Raw genomic sequence first — 25082 nt, 5'->3', positions numbered from 1 at the left:
GAGGCTTTTTGCGGATGATGCTGTAGTATATCGAGAGGACGTAACAATGGAAAATTGTACTGAAATGCAGGAGGATCTGCAACGAATTGACGCATGGTACAGGGAATGGCAATTGCATCTCAATGTAGACAAGTGTAATGTGCTGCGAATACATAGGAAGAAGGAGCCTTTATCATTTAGCTACAATATAGCAGGTCAGCAACTGGAAGCAGTTAATTCCATAAATCATCTGGGAGTAGGCATTAGGAGTGATTTAAAGTGGGATGACCATATAAAATTAATCGTCGGTAAAGCAGATACCAGACTGAGATTCATTGGAAGAATCCTAAGGAAATGCATTCTGAAAACAAAGGAATTAGGTTACAGTATACTTGTTCGCCCACTGTTTGAATATTGCTCACCGGTGTGGGATCCATACCAGATAGGGTTGATAGAAGAGATAGAGAAGATCCAACAGAGAGCAGCGCACTTTGTTACAGGATCGTTTAGTAATTGCGAAAGCATTACGGAGATGATAGATAAACTCCAGTGGAAGAATCTGCAAGAGAGAAACTCAGTAGCTCGGTACGAGCTTTTGTTGAAGTTTCAAGAACATACCTTCACCGAGGCCCAAGCACTATATTGCTCCCTCCTACGTATATCTCGCGAAGAGACCATGTGGATAAAATCAGAGAGATTAGAGCCCACACAGAGGAATACCGACTATCTTTCTTTCCACGAACAAAACGAGACTGGAGTAGAGGGGAGATCCGATAGAGGTTCTCAGCGTACCCTCCGCCACACACCGTCAGGTGGATTGCGGAGTATGGATGTAGATGTAAATGTAGATGTTGTTGTGCTATAGAAGGATAGAAGGACACAGTGACAATATGAGAGAAAGGAAGGCACACAGTGGCAGTGAACATAGCTGACAGTGACAGAACAGTGCAAGGAGAAAAGTGAAGCAGACAGTGCTTGGGAGGGCGACGGGGTAGATGAAGAATAAAGAGTAAGAGAAAGTGGAAGAGGGTGAGAGCCAGTGGTAATGAGAGACAGAAAATATGACAATCCAACAAGAGAGAGACAGTGACAGTGAGAGGATGCTGTAGTAGTAGGACAGAATGAAGAGGACTGTGGCTGTGATACAGGAGACAATAACAGAGAGACACAGAGAGATAAAGACAATGAGTTGGGCTGAATGAGCGTGTGAGAGAGGGAAAATAGGAGCGGACTGGTATGAGCGCCTTACAGCGATGGACTAGTGGGTATGATAAAACGAGTTACAGTTAGGTGATCTTTTGGGAGTTTGAGATCAGTAGCACGTTAAAGAAAACGCGAATATGTTCGCACGCAAAAATATGTGAAGGTGCAGAGAAAGTTAGAATGAGGCAACTGGTAAACCACTTTTCAGTTAGTCTTTTAAATAAACAAGAATATATTCGCATTTTTGTGCCCCGAGAGGAGTATTTTTTCGCTGGTAATCATATTCTTGTCCTCATTAAATATTTCCATTACTTCTTTAATCAGTTGTATACTTAGTTCTCTTCTAAATCAGAATGAATAGCCGTTTGGATGTACACCTATACCATTACTGTGTCCTCTGGTACATTTTCCATTGTCTGCACTACCATTCGATCACTGTATTTAACATAACTCTTTACTCGTAATCCTTGACTTTTACTTGGCACTATCACTACGCTTGCATAACTTACTTTTTCTGGTGTTACTGACCGAGGGCGACAACCAACATGAAATACTTTGTGATTTGTGTGCCACGATAACGGTTGATCATTCGAATTACTATGCTGTCGTGTACCCCAGCTCGGCGGGCAAGTCGAGTGCTCACAGTAATTTTTGCCGTAAAATAATGTGCGCATGGCCTAAGCTTTAAATCATCCTTCCGAGTCATACAGGCAGATTGAACAGCCGCAATGAACCGTTCTGTACTGACCTGCACCGAAAATACAGGCTTTCCGATCAAATGAAACACAAACTACGCAAGTCACAAAGACAGTGCTAAACATTTCTGAACAGTTTTGTACAACAGCTCATATGATCGACTAACGTAAATCTTGTTCAGATTCGTTAATGCACTATGTAATCAAATGCATCCAGACACTTATTAATGGACATTAATAGATGGCGTGTCCATCCCTGGCCTTTATGATGGCTTGAATTCTGTTGGCGACATTTTCAATGGAGTGTCTGAATGTTTGTGGAGGAATAGCGGCACATTCTTCCTCAAAAACCAACCCAGAGCAGGTAGTCAAGTTGGACGCTGGAGTCTGAAGCGAAGTCGATGCTCTAACTGATCCCAAACGTGTGCCATTGACTTCGGATCGGGACTCCGGTGAGGTCCGTTCATTTCGGAAATGTTATTGTCCGCAAACCATTGCCTCACAGATGTTACGTTATCACAAAAAATGGTTCTGAGCACTATGGGACTTAACTTCTAAGGTCATCAGTCCCCTAGAACGTAGAGCTACTTAAACCTAACTAACTTAAGGACATCACACACATCCATGCCCGAGGCAGGATTCGAAAATGCGACCGTAGCGGTCGCGCTGTTCCAGACTGTAGCGCCTAGAACCGCTCGGCCATCCCGGCCGGCTTACGTTATCACAGGGTGCATTGTCCTGCTGAAATAATAATCGTCTCCAAATTGTTCCTCTACCGTAGGCACTGAACAACGCTGTAAAATGTGTCCACATTCTTTCGCGTTTATAATTTTATTAAGTGCAATAGGGGACAACGATGAACAGTCCCAAATCGTAACACTACCTCATCCATACTTTGCTGTTGGCACAACACATGATGAGAGGTAACGATCTCCAGGTATTGGCCAAATCCAAACCCCTTCACGGACTGCTGCAGGATATACACTCCTGGAAATGGAAAAAAGAACACATTGACACCGGTGTGTCAGACCCACCATACTTGCTCCGGACACTGCGAGAGGGCTGTACAAGCAATGATCACACGCACGGCACAGCGGACACACCAGGAACCGCGGTGTTGGCCGTCGAATGGCGCTAGCTGCGCAGCATTTGTGCACCGCCGCCGTCAGTGTCAGCCAGTTTGCCGTGGCATACGGAGCTCCATCGCAGTCTTTAACACTGGTAGCATGCCGCGACAGCGTGGACGTGAACCGTATGTGCAGTTGACGGACTTTGAGCGAGGGCGTATAGTGGACATGCGGGAGGCCGGGTGGACGTACCGCCGAATTGCTCAACACGTGGGGCGTGAGGTCTCCACAGTACATCGATGTTGTCGCCAGTGGTCGGCGGAAGGTGCACGTGCCCGTCGACCTGGGACCGGACCGCAGCGACGCACGGATGCACGCCAAGACCGTAGGATCCTACGCAGTGCCGTAGGGGACCGCACCGCCACTTCCCAGCAAATTAGGGACACTGTTGCTCCTGGGGTATCGGCGAGGACCATTCGCAACCGTCTCCATGAAGCTGGGCTACGGTCCCGCACACCGTTAGGCCGTCTTCCGCTCACGCCCCAACATCGTGCAGCCCGCCTCCAGTGGTGTCGCAACAGGCGTGAATGGAGGGACGAATGGAGACGTGTCGTCTTCAGCGATGAGAGTCGCTTCTGCCTTGGTGCCAATGATGGTCGTATGCGTGTTTGGCGCCGTGCAGGTGAGCGCCACAATCAGGACTGCATACGACCGAGGCACACAGGGCCAACACCCGGCATCATGGTGTGGGGAGCGATCTCCTACACTGGCCGTACACCACTGGTGATCGTCGAGGGGACACTGAATAGTGCACGGTACATCCAAACCGTCATCGAACCCATCGTTCTACCATTCCTAGACCGGCAAGGGAACTTGCTGTTCCAACAGGACAATGCACGTCCGCATGTATCCCGTGCCACCCAACGTGCTCTAGAAGGTGTAAGTCACCCTACCCTGGCCAGCAAGATCTCCGGATATGTCCCCCATTGAGCATGTTTGGGACTGGATGAAGCGTCGTCTCACGCGGTCTGCACGTCCAGCACGAACGCTGGTCCAACTGAGGCGCCAGGTGGAAATGGCATGGCAAGCCGTTCCACAGGACTACATCCAGCACTCTACGATAGTCTCCATGGGAGAATAGCAGCCTGCATTGCTGCGAAAGGTGGATATACACTGTACTAGTGCCGACATTGTGCATGCTCTGTTGCCTGTGTCTATGTGCCTGTGGTTCTGTCAGTGTGATCATGTGATGTATCTGACCCCAGGAATGTGTCAATAAAGTTTCCCCTTCCTGGGACAATGAATTCACGGTGTTATTATTTCAATTTCCAGCAGTGTAGCATAATTTATCACTCGTTTTGAGTTCAAATGGCTCTGAGCACTATGGGACTCAACTGCTGTGGTCATATGTCTCCTAGAACTTAGAACTACTTAAACGTAACTAACCTAAGGACATCACACACATCCATGCCCGAGGCAGGATTCGAACCTGCGACCGTAGCGGTCGTGCGGTTCCAGACTGTAGAGCCTTTAACCGCTCGGCCACTCCGGCGGGCACTCGTTTTGAGTCAGCCATTGTCCGGTGGCATCGCTCTTTACACCCCTTCAAACTCAGAGGGCCATGGACACGGTTTCCCAGATAGATGCCGTGTTTCTTGATTTCCGCAAGGCGTTTGATACAGTTCCCCACAGTCGTTTAATGAACAAAGAGCATATGGACTATCAGACCAATTGTGTGATTGGGTTGAAGAGTTCCTAGATAACACAACGCAGCATGTCATTCTAAATGGAGAGAAGTCTTCCGAAGTAAGAGTGATTTCAGGTGTGCACCAGGGGATTGTCGTAGGACCGTTTCTATTCACAATATATATATAAATGACCTTGTGGATAACATCGGAAGTTCACTGAGGCTTTTTGCGGATGATGCTGTAGTATATAGAGAGATTGTAACAATGTACAGAAATGCAGGAGGATCTGCAACGAATTGACGCATGGTGCAGGGAATGGCAATTGAATCTCAATGTAGACAAGTGTAATGTGCTGCGAATACATAGAAAGAAAGATCCTTTATCATTTAGCTACAATATAGCAGGTCAGCAACTGGAAGCAGTTAATTCCATAAATTGTCTGGGAGTAGGCATTAGGAGTGATTTAAAATGGAATGACCATATAAAATTAATCGTCGGTAAAGCAGATGCCAGACAGATTCATTGGAAGAATCCTAAGGAAATGCATTCCGAAAACAAAGGAAGTGGGTTACAGTACACTTGTTCGCCCACTGCTTGAATACTGCTCACCGGTGTGGGATCTGTACCACATAGGGTTGATAGAAGAGGTAGAGAAGATCCAACGGAGAGCAGCGTGCTTCGTTACAGGATCATTTAGTAATCGCGAGAGCGTTACGGAGATGATAGATAAACTCCAGTGGAAGACTCTGCAAGAGAGACGCTCAGTAGCTCGGTACGGGCTTTTGTTGAAGTTTCGAGAACAAACCTTCACTGGGGGGTCAAACAGTATGTTGCTCAATCCTACGTATAGCTCGCGAAGAGACCATGAGGATAAAATCAGAGAGATTAGAGCCCCACAGAGGCACACCGACTATCTTTCTTTCCACGAACAATACGAGACTGGAATGGAAGGGAGAACCGATAGAGGTAGTCAAGGTACCCTCCGCCACACACCGTCAGGTGGCTTGCGGAGTATGGATGTAGATTAAGATGTAGAGGTTAACATTAATTACAGGAATGCATGCTCAAGCCTGTCAGTCAATACATGAGGTCTGCCTGATTTAGGTTTAGCATTGGTTGTTTCTTCACGTTTCCACTTCTCAGTCACATCACCAACAGTCGACTTTGACAGTTTTAGAAGGATGAAATGTCCCTGATTAATTTATTTCTCTGGTGACATCCACTTATTACTCCACGTCCGAAGTCACTGAGCTTTCCTGACCAACTCATTCCACTATCACTATTTTTCTACAGACAATAAAGCACTCCCCGCCTCCCTTTACATTGGCGGGTCCACCTGTGGTGACATCCAGTGGTCAATTCCGTATTACATATGATTATCCGAATACGTCTAATACGATAGTGTTCTTCCTCTTTTAAAACCACCGTCGGAATTAAAGAAGACACAGGTGACGGATCAGTTTCGAAATTAGGATAAAAGAAGGGTTCAATAATACGCTGTTAAACATATATTATTTATTGCTGGGAATAGAAAAGTGAGAGCTACGGAAACATCAGCTGCACCACTGCCAGTCAGAGGCAGGTGATCCCTTATCACACACAATGTCAGCCTTCCGTTAACTGTTTTGCAAAAAGAATTTTACTAAAAAACTTTGATTTTCAGTGTCAAAGCAATAGTATATTTCCAATATTTACAATCCATTAGGAAATCAGAAGCAACATAACCAGAAACCGAATATCTACGTTAGAAAAAGAAGCCTGTTGTGGCATCTCTAAAGAGACACTAATACAGCAAACATATTTTTATTGTTCGACTGCAAAGTGTAATGCCTTCTTCAGTAATTCAGTCAAAGAAGAGATAATGTGGTATTGTCATCTTTCTTGTAAATAAATCTAGCAGTTAGGTGAAATCACTTCTATTGAACAATAGCTGAAAATAAGATAAAGCCCAATGTATTACAACAGGTTTCTCTATGGCCAGCGGCATTAGCCGAGGCCCGTAAGAGAAACTAATCCGGTGGCTTTCGACCCGAAGATAGCCATTTCGAATTCTGTTTGCAGGAGAAATTCTCAAAGCCGTTACAGGGAAATCAAGGGTATGAGGGTGGTGTAGTTTCTGAACGCCTATGCGGTGCGTTAAATCTTAATCCCCTTCGCAGAGACCAATGGAGTGGCGCCGTGTGGCACTATAAAAGTCCTCATTCCCTGAATGGAGATATGAAAACTCCACACAGAGATAAGAAGGAGAAATTTATAATAGAATATACCTTATACACGTAAAATGAATGTCCATGGTCTGTTTTAAATTAATGACTTGGTTGTAATGGTCCTACTATATTGCCAGATGGGCCGCTGTATTGAGAGCAATCTCTATTTACGCCATTTACTTGATTACCACGCTCTCTGCATTCAGAGGAATCTCTCTTTACGCGATTTAGTTGATTACCACCCTCTCTGAAGGGGCAAGAAGATTATAATTATGAGAAACAGTTATAGAATGCATGAGATTCTCCTTTCTTTACCCTCTGATTTTATATGCCACATCTACATCTATACTCCGCAAGCCACCCAACGCTGTGTGGCGGAGGGCACTTATCTTGCCACTGTCATTACCTTCCTTTCCTGTTCCAGTCGCGTATGGTTCGCATGAAGAACGACTGCCGGAAAACCTCCGTGCGCACTCGAGTCTGTCTAATTTTACATTCGTGATCTCCTCGGGAGGTATAAGTAGGGGGAAGCAATATATTCGATACCTCATCCAGAAACGCGCCCTCTCGAAACCTGGACAGCAAGCTACACCGCGATGCAGAGCGCCTCTCTTGCAGAGTCTGCCACTTGAGTTTGCTAAACATCTCCGTAACGCTATCACGCTTACCAAATAACCCTGTGACGAAACGCGCCGCTCTTCTTTGAATCTTCTCTATCTCCTCCGTCAACCCGATCTGGTACGGATCCCACACTGATGAGCAATACTCAAGTAAGGTCTAACGAGTGTTTTGTAAGCCACTTCCTTTGTTGAAGGACTACATTTTCTAAGGACTCTCCCAATGAATCTCAACCTGGTACCCACCTTTTTTTTTTTTTTTTTTTTTTTTGGTTGGGTTTAAGGGCGCTCAACTGCTGAGGTCATTAGCGCCCAGTCACTGTTGTTTGAGCACATGGAATCTGGTAAAACTCAAGGGGATGGAGGAGACACCAGAAGGACCCGACAAAGATGCAGACAAAATAAGTAAAAAGATTAAATGTCCTTGGACAAGCCAGTTAAAGTTATAAAACGCAGAATACGAGCAGCTGCTCGAGCGTCATCAGCTAAAACATCCGGTAAAGTAGATGGCAGGGACAGGACAACACGAAATTGACTAAAACGGGGACATGACAATAAAACATGGCGCACTGTTAATGCCTGACCACAAGGGCACTGCGGGGCTGGGTCACCGGAGAGCAGGTAGCGGTGGCTAAACCGGCAATGCCCAATCCGCAACCTGGTCAGAAGGACCTCCTCGCGCCGAGATGGTCGGGAGGATGTTGTCCAAGCAGTGGGTAGCGGTTTTACTGCCCGGAGCTTGTTTCCTTGGAGGGATGACCAAGCATCCCACCACAACGACACAAGCCTCTTACAGACATCCCCACGAACGTCGGATGACGGGACACAATGGGAGGCTGGCCGAGGCAGGAGGACTGCAGCCCTGGCTGCAGCATCCGCAGCCTCATTCCCAGGCACTCCCACATGTCCGGGAACCCACAGAAAGCTGACAGAACCACCATTATCAGCCAAAGAATGGAGGGACTGCTGTATCCGTTGTATCAAGGGATGGACCGGATAGGGAGCTCCAAGGCTCTGAAGAGCACTGAGTGAGTCAGAGCACAGTACATATGATGAATGGTGGTGGCGGCGGGCATACTGAACGGCCTGATGGAGAGCAAAAAGCTCGGCCGTAAAGCTGGAACACTGGTCGAGGAGCCTGTATTTAAATGTGGCGGCCCCGACGACAAAGGCACAGCCGACACCATCGTCAGTTTTGGAGCCATCGGTATAAATAAAGGTGTGACCGGCAAGTCGAGCACGAAGTTCGGCAAACCGTGAGCAATACATTGCAGCCGGAGTACCATCCTTCGGGAGTGAGCTGAGGTCGAGATAAATATGAACCGGAGCCTGGAGCCAAGGTGGTGTCGGGCTCGCACCCTCTCTGAAGGTGGTAGGGAGGGCAAAATCCAATTGTCGAAGCAGGCGACGGAAGCGGACTCCGGGGGGCAGCAGGGCAGACACATACAACCCGTACTGACGGTCGAGAGAAATGGTTCAAATGGCTCTGAGCACTATGGGACTCAACTGCTGAGGTCATTAGTCCCCTAGAACTTAGAACTAGTTAAACCTAACTAACCTAAGGACATCACAAACATCCATGCCCGAGGCAGGATTCGAACCTGCGACCGTAGCGGTCTTGCGGTTCCAGACTGCAGCGCCTTTAACCGCATGGCCACTGCGGCCGGCTGACGGTCGAGAGAATCGGCGAAGAAGGACTTGTAAGTGGGGTGGTCGGGCATAGACGACAGCCGGCAGGCATACCGACACAGCAGTACGTCGCGCCGGTAGGTCAACGGTAACTCGGCAGCTTCAGCATAAAGACTCTCGACAGGACTAGTGTAGAAGGCTCCGGTCGCAAGACGTAACCCCCGATGGTGGATGGAGTTGAGCCGGCGTAAGAGGGACGGCCGAGCGGACGAGTAGACGAAGCTCCCATAATCCAGCTTCGATCGGACTATGGACCGATACAAGCGAAGCAGGACAGTGCGATCCGCTCCCCAAGATGAACCGCTAAGAACTCTGAGGACATTAAGGGAACGTGTACAACGGGCCGCCAAATAAGAGACGTGTGGAGACCAACACAGTTTCCTGTCCAACGTGAGCCCTAGAAACTTAGTTGTGTCCACGAATCGGAGAACAACGGGACCGAGATGTAAGGATGGCGGAAGGAACGCTTTATATCGCCAAAAGTTGATACAAACCGTCTTTTCTTCAGAGAACCGGAAGCCATTTGCCACGCTCCATGAGTAGAGGCTGTCTAGACAACGCTGAAGGCAGCGCTCCAGGAGGCATGTTCTCTGGGCACTGCAGTAGATCGCGAAGTCATCGACAAAGAGAGAGCCTGAGACATTAGGTGGAATGCAATCCATAATGGGATTGATCGCGATGGCAAAAAGGGCTACGCTCAAGACGGAGCCCTGAGGCACTCCGTTCTCCTGGAGGAAGACGTCGGACAATACGGAGCCCACACGTACCCTAAACTTTCGTTCCGTTAAAAAGGAATCAATAAAAAGGGGCAGGCGACCGCGTAGGCCCCACCTGTGCATAGTGCGGAGGATACCTCCTCTCCAACAGGTGTCATAAGCCTTCTCCAAGTCGAAGAACACGGCTACCGTTTGGCGCCTTCGCAAAAAGTTGTTCATGATGAATGTCGACAAGGTCACGAGGTGGTCAACAGCGGAGCGGCGGCGACGAAAGCCACATTGGACATTAGTAAGGAGCCGTCGAGATTCAAGAATCCAGACTAACCGAGCATTAACCATGCGCTCCATCACCTTACAGACACAGCTTGTAAGAGAAATGGGGCGGTAACTAGAAGGAAGGTGTCTATCCTTCCCGGGTTTGGGTATAGGAACAACAACGGCGTCACGCCAACGCATGGGGACTTGACCTTCGGTCCAGACGCGATTGTAGGTACGGAGAAGGAAGCTTTTGCCCGCCGGAGAAAGGTGTGCCAGCATCTGAACGTGAATGGCATCCGGCCCCGGAGCAGAGGACCGGGACAGTGCAAGCGCACGTTCGAGTTCCCGCATAGTAAAGGGGGCATTATAGGTTTCCAGATTCAGCGAGTGGAAGGAAGGTCGCCGAGCCTCTTCTGCCTCTTTCCTGGGAAGGAAGGCAGGATGGTAATGGGCGGAGCTTGAAACCTCCTCGAAAAAGCGGCCAAAGGCGTTGGCGACAGCCACCGGATCAACAAGGACCGCATTACCTGAGGTCAGGCCAGGTACCGAGGAGTGGGCCTTAATGCCCGACAGCCGGCGCAGGCTACCCCAAACGACGGAAGAAGGAGTAAAACTGTTAAAGGAGCCGGTGAAAGAGGCCCAACAAGCTTTTTTGCTGTCTTTGATGACTCTACGGCATTGCGCTCGGAGTCGTTTGTATTCAATACAATTCGCCAACGTAGGATGGCGGCGAAAGGTGCGTAAAGCACGTCGTCGAGCACGGATAGCGTCCCTACAAGCCTCGTTCCACCAGGGGACGGAAACGCGACGTGAAGAAGTAGTACGAGGAATGGAACGTTCGGCAGCATGGATGATAACAGCCGAGAGGTATTCGACCTGACTGTCACAACTGGGAAAATCGTGGTCCGGAAAGGTCGCCAGGGATGAGTAAAGTCCCCAGTCAGCTTTCAGTATGTTCCAGCTCGAAGGACGTGGGGATGGGGTGTGGTGCAGGAGACGAACGACACAGGGGAAGTGGTCGCTCGAATAGGTGTCAGAAAGGACATACCACTCGAACCGACGGGCAAGAGTGGTAGAACATATTGAGAGGTCCAAGTGGGAGAAGGTATGAGTGGAGTCCGAGAGGAAAGTCGGGGCGCTGGTATTGAGGCAGACAAGATTGAGATGGTTGAAGACATCTGCCAAGAGTGAGCCTCTTGGACAGGATGCAGGAGAGCCCCAAAGGGGATGATGGGCATTGAAGTCGCCAAACAATAAAAACGGCGGGGGAAGCTGAACGATCAGGTGCATCATGTCAGCCCGACTAACGGCAGACGACGGTGGAGTGTAGATGGTACAAACTGAAAAAGTAAAAGCAGAAAGAGTAATGCGGACAGCTATTGCTTGGAGTGGGGTGGTCAATGGGATGGGATGGTAATAGACGTCGTCCCGAATGAGCAACATGACCCCACCATGAGCTGGGACACCGTCCACAGGGGTAAGGTCATACCGCTCCGAGGTATAGTGGGTAAAGGCAATACGGTCAGTCGGGCGCAACTTGGTTTCCTGGAGTCCAAGGACGAGCGGACAGTGCAGGCGGAGGAGCAGTTGTAATTCCTCCCGATGAGATCGAATACCTCTTATGTTCCAATGAAACAACGCCATCGCTAGTCAAAAAGTTGTGGGAACGAGACGGGGGAAGAGCTGGTCACCTCGACGGCCGCGGAGGGCCAGGTTGCGAGGGAACAACGCTACAACCGACGGGAGGCGGATCCGGTTCCATCGACTGGTCGCCAGCTGCGGCCGCTGTCCCTGGTTGTGTAGGAGGGGCAGCATCATTTGCCGACGAAAGGCCAGCTGAGCGCCTGGCAGCAGAGCGTCCCGGCGAAACTGAGGACGGCCGGGAGCGGCGACTCACGGATGGAGCGTCAGTCGAAACGCGCCGGGGTGGAGAGGGGGATAAAGATTTCTTCTTGGAGGCCTTCTTGGAAGGCCGAGGAGGCACAGGGACGGTGGGCTGGACCCGAAGAAGGTCCTCACGCGCGGGGTCCGTTTTGGAACGCCGGACCACGGAAGCCGGGGTCCGGTACGTTTCCCCGATGGACGCCTGAGAAGAGGATCGCTTCTCAGGTGGCGTGTGGGGGGAAGGAGGAGGAAGGATGGCCCCTGGGGCAGAGGGGGTGGGGGCCACGGGGGAGGAGGATTTGGAAGGGAGGGATTTGGGAGGCGGAGGCAGAGCCCCCTGATGGGCGGAGGAGGCGGAGGGGGGATAGGAGAGGGGTGAGGATACCGCGGAAGGAGTGGACACAACTGAGGCAAATGAAGTGGTCAATGGCACGGGATGGAGGCGGTCGTACTTCTTCCTGGCCTCAGAATAAGACAGCCGATCCAAAGTTTTGATTTCTTGTATCTTCTTCTCCTTCTGATATGCGGGGCAGTCTGAGGATCTAGGCGAGTGGACGCCAGGACAATTAACGCACCGAGGTGGTGGGGGGCATGTATGTTCCTCACGAAGAGGACGGCCACAATCGCCACAGAGGGGCTCAGCCTCACACCGTGACGACATGTGCCCAAAGCGCAAACACCTAAAACAGCGCATAGGAGGCGGAACGTAGGGTCGCACGTCACACCGGTAGCACATTACCTTTACCTTCTCTGGGAGAACGTCCCCCTCGAAGGCGAGGATAAAGGCCCCAGTGTCGATGCGACGGTCTTTGGGGCCGCGCTGGACTCGCCGGACGAAATGCACGCCTCGGCGCTCCAGGTTGGCCCTGAGCTCCTCATCAGATTGTAGCAGGAGGTCACGATGAAAAATAACCCCCTGCGTCCTATTGAGTGCCAGATGTGGGACAATGGAGACTGGGATGTCCCCTAGGCGGTCGCACGCCTGGAGCGCCGCCGACTGTGTGGCGGACGTGGTCTTGATAAGTACGGACCCTGAACGCATCTTGCTGAGAGCCTCGATTTCCCCGAAGATGTCCTCAATGTGCTGAACAAAGAACATGGGCTTGGAGGTGGCGAATGTCCCCCCATCGGTCCGAGAACAGACTAAATAGCGGGGGAAGTACTTCGCTCCAAGCCGGCGGGCCTGTCCCTCCTCCCATGGAGTGGCCAAGGGGGAAGGGGCAGGAGAACCAGAACCAAAAACGGTACTTTTTCTTTTAAAAGACTCGGCCGCAGAGCGACCCGATACGTGGTGACGTTTCATCTGCGAAACGTCCGCCCCGATACCACCCACTCCGACCAGGGGCTCTCCCCACGGGCGCCACCCAGCCGCAGCAAGGGCCACCTGGCAGGATGACCATTGCCGGGAGTCCTGATGCCCCAAGGAGATGGGCATCTACTCCTTGGCCGACGTAGGGAGGGTGCAGCTCAGGTATCGGCAGTACGATCCCTGTGTTGTCAGGGGGCTACAACCTAGAGGGTACATGACGACCCCACCACAACGGGCTGGCTACCGTGCTGGATTTCTGGTGCCATGGAAAGTCCATCATGATCGCTGGTGCAGATGGAGACGCACTATGGGCGTAACTGGGACAACCCAAAAGGCGTTTAGGCCCAATTTGAGCAATAGTGGGTATGGTTACAACGCCGGTGCAATGCTGAGTGCCAAGGTCTGAGTGCACTTAGGACCAGTGGTACACCACGTAAGGTGTCCTTCCCCAAAAGGCTCGTACTTCTGTAGAAATTTAGAAAAATGGAGGTCAAACCCCAAGGGGGACCATCACATGGAAGGCCGAAACGGTTGAACTCCTTTTAGTCGCCTCGTACGACAGGCAGGAATACCTCGGGCCTATTCTTACCCCGGACCCGCAGGGGGGGGTACCCACCTTACCAACAATTAATTTTATATGATCATTCCACTTCAAATCGTTCCGCACGCATACTCCCAGATTATTTACAGAAGTAACTGCTACCAGTGTTTGTTCCGCTATCATATAATCATACAATAAAGGATCCTTCTTTCCATGTATTCGCAATACATTACATTTGTCTATGTTAAGGGTCAGTTGCCACTCCCTGCACCAAGTGCCTATCCGCTGCAGACCTTCCTGCATTTCGCTACAATTTTCTAATGCTGCAACTTCTCTGTATACTACAGCATCATCCGCGAATAGTCGCATGGAACTTCCGACACAATCTACTAGGTGATTTATATATATTGTGAAAAGCAATGGTCCCATAACACTCCCCTGTGGCACGCCAGAGGTTACTTTAACGTCTGTAGACGTCTCTCCATTGAGAACAACATGCTGTGTTCTGTTTGCTAAAAACTCTTCAATCCAGCCACACAGCTGGTCTGATAATCCATAGGCTCTTACTGTGTTTATCAGGCGACACTGCGGAACTGTATCGAACACCTTCCGGAAGTCAAGGAAAATAGCATCTACCTGGGAGCCTGTATCTAATGTTTTCTGGGTCTCATGAACAAATAAAGCGAGTTGGGTCTCACACGATCGCTGTTTCCGGAATCCATGTTGATTCCTACAGAGTAGATTCTAGGTTTCCAGAAACGACATGATACTCGAGCAAAAAACTGACGTCGATCTGTTGTAGAATTTTAGAACATGAGACATAGGTCTATAGTTTTGCGCATCTGCTCGACGACCCTTCTTGAAGACTGGAACTACCTGTGCTGTTTTCCAATCATTTGGAACCTTCCGTTCCTTTAGAGACTTGCGGTACACGGCTGTTAGAAGGGGGGCAAGTTCTTTCGCGTACTCTGTGCTGATCGAGCTCCATGCTTAGTCAGATTATGAGCAGCTTTTTGTAACTGTATTATTCGATTTACAGTTTATAAACTCCGTAAATGTTGGCTCCTAGCCTCAGCTCTGAGACAGTGTGCGGCAGGATGAGTTCTTGCTAAGGACACGTCTCCACCTTACAGAAGCGGTGCTCCAGGAGACGGTGTCGGTGACAATAGCCACGTGCTACGCATTCGGTGTTGGTGGCCCTAGCGGAGGTCGAAAAGAGAACTCCTTCGGAGACGCTTTGACGAGCTGCCAGACGGCAATTAAGCATTGTGTGTATCCACTAACAATGGAAACATTCCGTACAGCGTCGTCCCTTGGCGCCAGCAGAGCAGGAGGAAAAAAAAAAATTTCCCCAAATGGGAACTCAGTCTCGTCTCGACTCAAATAATGTGTGGAAAGACTCTCTTTGAAGCTGCGACGCTGAGAATTTTCTAAGAGAAACATAATACCACCGCGAAGTTCGCGCCATACTTTGGGTCCCAGAAACAGGTGCTCCCTCTCCCTCTCACTCACACAAACACGTACACATACATACACACACACACACACACACACACACACACACACACACAGAGTTATTATCGTCTTCTTCTTTCAGGTCGTTAATGGTAACTCTCCGTTAGAGTTTTATAGGAGGTGAGGTTAGGATTTCTGCTTCTCTCCACGCTATTGGACGGACACTACAAATTAACGAGGAGCGGAAATAAACGACAAACTCTCCGTCATCTAATTGGCGCAGAAATTGTACTTGCTACGCCATTGACTAGCAAATAAACAACGCGTTTCTTAGACAGCGCCAAAGTGGAACTCAGACAGTACGTGAAAAGGAAGGTCGTCGAAATCGGACGAGAGGGCCTCAGGCGTAAGAATTTTATGTGAGGAGCCTTCTGATGACCACAGCTGTTAATCACGGATCCAGATGGGCGGCCTCGCCGATCACTGAAGCGACCCCGACTATTTTGTGGTAAGCATTGCTCTACCGGTTGCGTAATAATTTGCACTGAGCGCTGCTCAGTCTGATGCGCGAACTTTCATCCCATCAATTTCCGTAAAACCAGTAAATTTCATTCTTAGTTCACAAATGGACTTCATATTAGTTTCGCTAATCTTGATGCTTTTCTGAAATAGATTGCTCACCCAAACGTCTGATACATGGTACTGACTCGCTTTTTCGATTGAATTACTACTTTTGTTCCTTGACCTTCTCCTTTTATATTAGTTTTATTTTGCAGTGAGACCTTCTGGGGTTCGTCAGCGGTCGTGAAATTTGCTTGCCACCCTCACGAACTCAGCAAAGAAAGAAAAACTTTCCCAGCGATTACACGTCTTTAAAAAAATTAATGAGGCCTCAGCTCGTTGAGTAATCATTGATACAGAATTTAACAATCAGATCATTCCACTGAAAAGCTCTCAAATTGATCTCAGTGGCGGTACAGATCAAAACAAACAATTGTGACTGAGTATACAGGGCGGCGCACGAAATGTGTTACTATTTTGTTTTTGAATATAAACTTTATTGTCAATAAAATCTGAAAGGATCATACACTACAATGAACAGCTGTCCATGGAGATCTGTTCTAACTAAGCACATGCTCAATACGTCCACCACTTCGTTTCCTAACTTCCTTCAAACGAACACTGAAGCTAGTGATTACCCTACGGCACATGTCTTCCGTAATTTCACTGCAAGCTTGAAAAATAAGTCTTCTGAGCTCCATTAAATGACGTGGACGTTCCGGGAAAATTTTTTCCTTTAGGTACCCCCAAAGAAAAAAGTCACAGGGATTGAGGTCTGAACTATTGGGGGGGGGGGGGGGGGGAGGGGCAATTTCGTCTGTCATTGAAGCGACCTGGAAACCTGAGTGAAATGATCCGCATGTCGAAATGCTCGTGTAAAAACTCAAACACAGTGTTTGTAGTATGTGCCCTTGATCCATCTTGCATGAACCACTGTGTGTTGAAGGGCAAGGCAGTAGCAAGAAGCTGTGGAATGAAACTATTGCGAAGCATGCTCAAATAACGCTCGCTGTTCACAGCTTCTTCAAAGAAAATGGTCTCAAGTCCTTGACTGGAAATTGCTGCCCACGCTGTGATCCTCGGAGCGTAATGTTGTCGTTCATGAAGCGCTTGTGGGTTTTCAGTGGCCCAAAAGCGTCCATTTTGTTTGTTAACCACGCCGTCTAAATGAAAATGCGCCTCGTCTGAAAACCAAACGTTGTGGAGTGTTTCTTCCCTATCCTACACCCACTGAGAAAACGGTAGTCTGTTGTTTGTGTTCTTCAGTGAACTTCCGTGCACAGGTCATCTTGTATGGGTACATATGGAGGTCACTTTTAAGAATGCGTTGAACGGAGCGTCTGGATATTCCCAGTTGCACTGCTGCCTTTCTGCACGATTTCCCGGGACTTCTCTGTACAGCAACTCGTACCGCTTCAATAATCTCCGTCGAACAAACAGGTTTAGGCCGAGGTCGCTTCGCTTCCAATACTGTTCCTTCCTGTACAAATTTATCGTACAACCTGTGGATGATCTTCTTGCAATGGACCCATCGTCTGTTAAACTGTTGTTGAAAACGCCTCTGAGTCACAACAAGGCTTTTCGTTCCATGAAAAAGTAACACAATTGCCGATCGTTGCTGTGTCGTCAGTCTTCCATTGTCAGCCATTGCTGCTTACTAGTTTCCTAGCGGCAGTATCGTGAATTACACGTTATTTCGTAACTCATTTGTTTTTCCACGCTCTGCTGGTACTGCTGTAGAGATCCCAGCGGGATATCTAATGTGCGTCGTAAATTGTGAAAGAAACAATTGGTAACACATTTCGTGCGCCACCCTGTAATTATAAACTTGATATACAATAATGACGGGTCGCCTGTTCAATGTCACGGATTTGAGGGAAATAGTTGAATGGATCACTATTAATTAACCTAGTTTATTTAGAGGTTGTAAAAATTCAAATACAATCTCAAGTTAATGATACTCATAAAAAAATAGAATTTGCCTTAAGAAAGGTATGATAAGAAAAAGCTAGCTTGGAACTAAAAATCACGGAATCTTAAATATCTACGAAATGCTCATAGAATTATGAACTTGGGTGTGCAAGGCCGTTAAACTGAGTACTAAGGAAGACTTTCCACAAAGGAGCTCGATTTATCGAACCACACAATAGATTGTGATTATTTGTAACAGACAAATTGCTATGGGTAATACCCCCATTATTTATGAACAATTGAAACTAATAACAAAGACATATTGAAATGCCAGCTGCACTTCCACTAGCAGTCTTCTGAGCAGCACACAAATTTAATTAAAGGAAACTTTTGAATACTAAATCTAACTGTGAACTAATACAAATGCGACCCAAGTTGCGATTTAAATGAATCGCAAGTTGCGACTTGCTCAGAGGTAGAAGGCCTGCGCTGCTGCGAGACTTATTTAAACAGTAAACCCGTCCAAGGCTGTAGACGAACGTCTCCGCGACCGAAAATCGAACCTCACGGGACCCATGCGCCGCTCTCCACCCTCTCTACAAAAACTCTCTCTCGCTCCAGAACACCACATTCTCTAGGGAAGAGTCTGTCACGATTACCAGCGTTGACAACCCAGTATTTCTCTTTCCAGCTCAAAACGCAGGGGAGAAACTGCTAAAGTTTTTTAATAGTACCAAACGTGTATTCCTTATTTGTCTGAAGGTTGGCACGCCGACTAGTAACTTGCTGCTCGTCGGGTGTAAACCGAAAACAGAGGTGGATGGCTGCTGGAACTCCCAGAATACCAAAAGTTCTCATGCTGTGGAAACAAAAAGTGGCGGAGTCGCATATTCAGTGTTCTGCAGGGAGAGTGGATTTTTCACGCTTGCGACCACTTCCGGGACTCAACCGGACTTCCTGACTTCAAAGGGAGCGCTCTAGTCTGCCGACAAACAAAAACGGTCACAGGCTTCCTGTTCTTAGAATTTCGCGGCCCTTGTGAAGCTTAGGAAAAGAGTCCTGTGTTCCAAAGCGACTAGCCCTTCGAGGAGCGATGCTGACTTGCCTGAGCTACTTCACACAAGAGAAAATATTGTAGATGGCTCCAACAGTCTGAGCATATGTTCATTCTCCCAGCACAGTTAAGAAAACACAGATAATTTCATACAGAATAAAGATCGCTTAGCGGCGTTTGACAGACCAATTAGGCCACACAGTGCATAATTAACTGTCTGGTAGACATAATATGATCTCTGCAGTTATTTCTGATATTATCTGATCACATGAGCTTAGAGCCCCACCATGCAGCTTTACTGTATGGTTAAATGATGGCGTCCTCTTGGGTAAAATATTCGGAGGTAAAATAGTCCCCCATTCGTATCTCCGGGCGCGGACTACTCAAGAGGACGTCGTTATCAGGAGAAAGAAAACTGGCATTCTACGGATCGGAGCGTGGAATGTCAGATCCCTTTATCGGGCAGGTAGGTTAGAAAATTTAAAAAGGGAAATGGATAGGTTAAAGTTAGATATAATGGGAATTAGTGAAGTTCGGTGGCAGGAGGAACAAGACTTCTGGTCAGGTGAATACAGGGTTATAAATACAAAATCAAATAGGGATAATGCAGGAGTAGGTTTAATAATGAATAAAAAAAATAGGAGTGCGGGTAAGCTACTACAAATAGCATAGTGAACGCATTATTGTGGCCAAGATAGATACGAAGCCCATGCCTACTACAGTAGTACAAGTTTATATGCCAACTAGCTCTGCAGATGAAGAATTTGAAGAAATGTATGATGAGATAAAAGAAATTATTCAGGTAGTGAAGGGAGACGAAAATTTAATAGTCATGGGTGACTGGAATTCGACAGTAGGAAAAGGGAAAGAAGGAAACATAGTAGGTAAATATGGATTGGGGCTAAGAAATGAAAGAGGAAGCCGTCTGGTAGAACTTTGCACAGAGCATAACTTAAAAATAGCTAACACTTGGTTCAAGAATCATAAAAGAAGGTTGTATACATGGAAGAATCCTGGAGACACTAAAAGGTATCAGATTATATAATGGTAAGACAGAGATTTAGGAACCAGGTTTTAAATTGTAAGACATTTCCAGGGGCAGATGTGGACTCTGACCACAATCTATTGGTTATGACCTGTAGATTAAAACTGAAGAAATTGCAAAAAGGTGGGAATTTAAGGAGATGGGACCTGGATAAACTGATTAACCAGAGGTTGTACAGAGTTTCAGGGACAGCATAGGGGAACAATTGACAGGAATGGGGGAAAGAAATACAGTAGAAGACGGATGGGTAGCTCTGAGGGATGAAGTAGTGAAGGCAGCAGAGGATGAAGTAGGTAAAAAGACGAGGGCTAGTAGAAATCCTTGGGTAACAGAAGAAATATTAAATTTAATTGATGAAAGGAGAAAATATAAAAATGCAGTAAATGAAGCAGGCAAAAAGGAATACAAACATCTCAAAAATGAGATCGACAGGAAGTGCAAAATGGCTAAGCAGGCATGGCTAGAGGGCAAATGTAAGGATGTAGAGGCTTATCTCACTAGGGGTAAGATAGATACGGCCTACAGGAAAATTAAAGAGACCTTTGGAGAAAAGAGAGCCACTTGTATGAACATCAGGAGGTGTTGACAGATGTGAATATTACCGAACAATCAGTTTAATAAGCTACAGCTGCAAAATACTAACACGAATTCTTTACAGACGAATGGAAAAACTAGTAGAAGCCGACCTCGGGGAAGATCAGTTTGGATTCCGTAGAAATGTTGGAACACGTGAGGCAATACTGACCTTACGACTTACCTTAGAAAATAGATTAAGGAAAGGCAAACCTACGTTTCTAGCATTTGTAGACTCAGATAAAGCTTTTGACAATGTTGACTGGAATACTTTCTTTCAAATTCTAAAGGTGGCAGGGGTAAAATACAGGGAGCGAAAGGCTATTTACAATTTGTACAGAAACCAGATGGCAGTTATAAGAGTCAAGGGACATGAAAGGGAAGCAGTGGTTGGGAAGGGAGTGAGACAGGGTTGTAGCCTCTCCCCGATGTTATTCAATCTGTATATTGCGCAAGCAGTAAAGGAAACAAATGAAAAATTTGGAGTAGGTATTAAAATTCATGGAGAAGAAATAAAAACTTTGAGGTTCGCCGATGACATTGTAATTCTGTCAGAGACAGCAAAGGACTTGGAAGAGTAGTTGAACGGAATGGACAGTGTGTTGAAAGGAGGATATAAGATGAACATCAACAAAAGTAAAGCGAGGATAATGGAATGTAGTCGAATTAAATCGGGTGATGCTGAGGGAATTAAATTAGGAAATGAGATGCTTAAAGTAGTAAAGTAGTTTTGCTATTTGGGGAGCAAAATAACTGATGGTCGAAGTAGAGAGGATATAAAATGTAGACTGGCAATGGCAAGGAAAGCGTTTCTGAAGAAGAGAAATTTGTTAACATCGAGTATAGATTTAAATGTCAGGAAGTCGTTTCTGAAAGTATTTGTATGGAGTGTAGCCATGTATGGAAGTGAAACATGGACGATAAATAGTTTAGACAAGAAGAGAATAGAAGCTTCTGAAATGTGGTGCTACAGAAGAATGTTGAAGATTAGGTGGATAGATCACGTAACTAATGGGGAGGTATTGAATAGAATTGGGGAGAAGAGACGTTTGTGGCACAACTTGACTAGAAGAAGGGATCGGTTGGTAGGACATGTCCTGAGGCATCAAGGGATCACAAATTTAGCATTGGAGGGCAGCGTGGAGGGTAAAAATCATAGAGGGAGACCAAGAGATGAATACACTAAGCAGATTCAGAAGGATATAGGTTGCAGTAGGTACTGGGAGATGAGGAAGCTTGCACAGGATAGATTAGCTTGGAGAGCTGCATCAAACCAGTCTCAGGACTGAAGACCACAACAACAACAACAACAACAACAACAACAGAGCCCCAGCTGTTGGAGTGGAATGCATTTACGTTTCGCTTGCCTCTCTCGCCTTTCGCTTTGCCCATACAAACGAGAATTGTACAACTACTGTTGGCAATCCTCTAACGATCCAACAGTTGATAGTGTGTTGAGCAAGCGTATATTTTAATTAAACTGCTTTGGTGCTGTAGATCATGAAAACAACATTAAATTATTATTTATCATGTGGAGGAGGAGGAGGAGGAGATTAATGTTTAACGCCCCGTCGACAACGAGGTCATTAGAGACGGACCTGCAGTTCGGATTACGGAAGGATGGAGAAGGAAGTCGGCCGTGCCCTTTCGAAGGAACCATCCTGGCATTTGCCTTAAACGATTTAGGGGAATCACGACATGTGCATTAAGCGTTCCCTTTTTACGACTGTTACATTTGATTTCATAAGCACTTAGTGTAGGGTAAAGGTGCCAATGTTTGCAATTTTAATGATATTTGAATGTCGAGTCGCTTCCCTGCGCAATTCAGAATATAAATAAGTGCATACATACATCTCCACTCCACCCAAACCTCCCCCCCCCCCCCACCCTCACGCCCCTCCCCGTGGCAACACCTTACAAGGTTTTCGTATATACTACAGTTATTGTCAAATTTATTACTTCATGAGGTACACATTTTTGATTCTGGCAGGTCAACATGTTTTTACTACTCAAATTTGGAAAAACCTACAAGAAGGAATAATAATAATAATAATAATAATAATAATAATAATAATAATAATAATAATAATGAGCGTATGGCATTGGTGGCCGGGAGACCCCTTGCGGGGCGGTTCGGCCGCCGCTCCACAAGTTCTTGGAATAATGTAAATACATTAGTAAAGTGGTTGTTTTAAATCTGTCGTTTGGATAAACGTTTGATTGATAGCACTTGGTAGAACATTTTTAAACCCTGTGATATGTCGGCTCTTTGGGTAAAAAGAAAGGATATTACTGTGAGAAATTTTAAAAAACCAGACTGCTTCATTAATAGTCTTTTTCGTCCTGTCGTAAGATTCTGGGACTCGCCTCAGAAAAAAGCAGCCCTCAAATACAATGCGAGTCACGACAACGTGTCATCTGGTGCAGTAACAGGCAGTATGCAACATACGTCTGAATATTTAACTGACGACTGCAGTGCCGATTCAGATCACATATTTTATGTAATAACGTCAGTGTAATAGCTGCGTTAGTTACTTTGATATTTATTCGGAATTCAGTGTATGTGTAGCTCAATGGCGGGCCCCCAGAGCTCTAAACAGAACACATATAACATGTGTGATTCTTAATGAGACAATAGATCATTGTTACCTTTTCGAACTACAAACAGTCACATCAGATAAAGATAATCAGAATGATTATGCTTAATGCTATATTTTGTTGCTTGATATATGTGATTTTTACGCAACATTTTTCCAGATAATTATTTTTATAAGCGTCTTAAATGTGTGGCAAGATGTTGTCTCAGACCCTGACAATTCTTGGAACTCAGAAATGGACATTTATCCTGCAGCACGGCAAAGAAAATTACCGCTTTGCTAAGATTATCACAATTGCAGCTGATGAGGTAATCATTCACTTGGAATTGTCATTTGGTCCTAGAAACCTTAGTGCAACAATTTTGATAGAGGGTATTCCATACACAATTCACTCAAAACAAGCAAAGAAAACAATACGCAGTTTGCAGAGTTATTTGATAGATGAAATCGTATATGCTAGTGGTCTTAGCTTTTCTATTCGTAAGCATTATACCAGCAATGCTGATCGGATTTTCGTGTGGAAATGAACGCGACAGAAGACTCATTCAATCTTTAAAAGTTACACGTCAAAAACTGCATGCAGACAGTAATGTTTTTTGTTACCGTAACGTATTGTCTGGTGAAATACAAATTTTACTTTTATAGTAAGTATTTTGACAGATTATGTTAAGTGAGTAGCAGCTGCGGCTATTTCTGTGTCCGCTGCACTTTCAAAACAACTATCAGCTTCCACCGATTCGGTGAAATTGATAGATTCCTTCGCTACCGTCTAAGCGCAATTCTGACTGTTGCTATACACTGCTGTCATTTTTCTCTTTTATCATATCATCATACAGTTTCGTGATGCAGATCGTCATCGGAGTAAATGTGTGTTGTAAGTCTCCTACGCCGTTTCCGCATGTAACATACTGCCGAGGATCGGAGGCTGCGGAGGCGTCTTTCCGTCGCCCAGCCCTTCGCTTTCTCAACGCGATCTCCACGTTATTGCGTTTGTGCGTGAGCCCCTGCAGGATTCATTGCACGCACTTGCCTGTCGTGACGGCTCAGGGCTTTGGAGCTACGAGTCCACGATAGCCCCTCTCCATCCAGTCAATTCTACCCTTGCTGGTGACCAAAGCCTTCTTTCTGGTGAACACATTTATAGTTCCATGAAGAAACTCCGTTCTTAAAATGGAAAAAAATATCTATATAAACGAGGGACGTTCAATAAGTAACGCAACAAATTCTTTTTCTCGACCAATTTCCGTTGAAAAAATTCAAAATTTGTTGTCGCGCATCGAGGACTATTGCTGTTTCAGCCACTTTATCTTCATGACGTTCCGACTGGTAGCGGCACTATACGTAGTTTCCAAAATGGCATCAATAACGGAGGTGTGTTCCAAGCAGATAGCTGTCACTGAGTTTCTTTTGGCGGAAAGCCAGAACATCACAGATATTCATAGGCGCTTGCAGAATATCTACGGACACCTGGCAGCGACAAATATCACGGTGAGTCGTTGGACGAGGCGTCTTTCTACATCTACATCTACATTTATACTCCGCAAGCCACCCAACGGTTTGTGGCGGAGGGCACTTCACGTGCCACTGTCAGTACCTGCCTTTCCTGTTCCAGTCAGGTATGGTTCGTGGGAAGAACGACTGCCGGAAAGCCTCTGTGCGCGCTCGAATCTCACTAATTTTACATTCGTGGAAGCAATATATTCGATACCTCATCCAGAAACGCACCTTCTCGAAACCTGGACAGCAAGCTACACCGCGATGCAGAGCGCCTCTCTTGCAGAGTCTGCCACTTGAGTTTGCTAAAAGTCTCCGTAACGCTATCACGCTTAGCAAATAACACTGTGACGAAACACATCGCAGTAAGGTCGCTCACACCTGTCAGATCTTCCGCGTGGCAGACGGCGGCACACAGCTCCAGTGTTGGAACGTGCGGACACTCTCATTCGAGGTAACTTAGAGATCAGAATTAATTACCTCGTTGCACAACTGGATGCATCTGTTGGCAGTCCTGACACACTAGTCCACCATTTGGG

Source organism: Schistocerca cancellata, chromosome 4 (assembly GCF_023864275.1).
Source record: "Schistocerca cancellata isolate TAMUIC-IGC-003103 chromosome 4, iqSchCanc2.1, whole genome shotgun sequence".
NCBI lineage: Eukaryota > Metazoa > Arthropoda > Insecta > Orthoptera > Acrididae > Schistocerca > Schistocerca cancellata.
The sequence above is the reverse complement of the archived record's forward strand: the minus strand, read 5'-3'. Positions refer to the sequence as shown.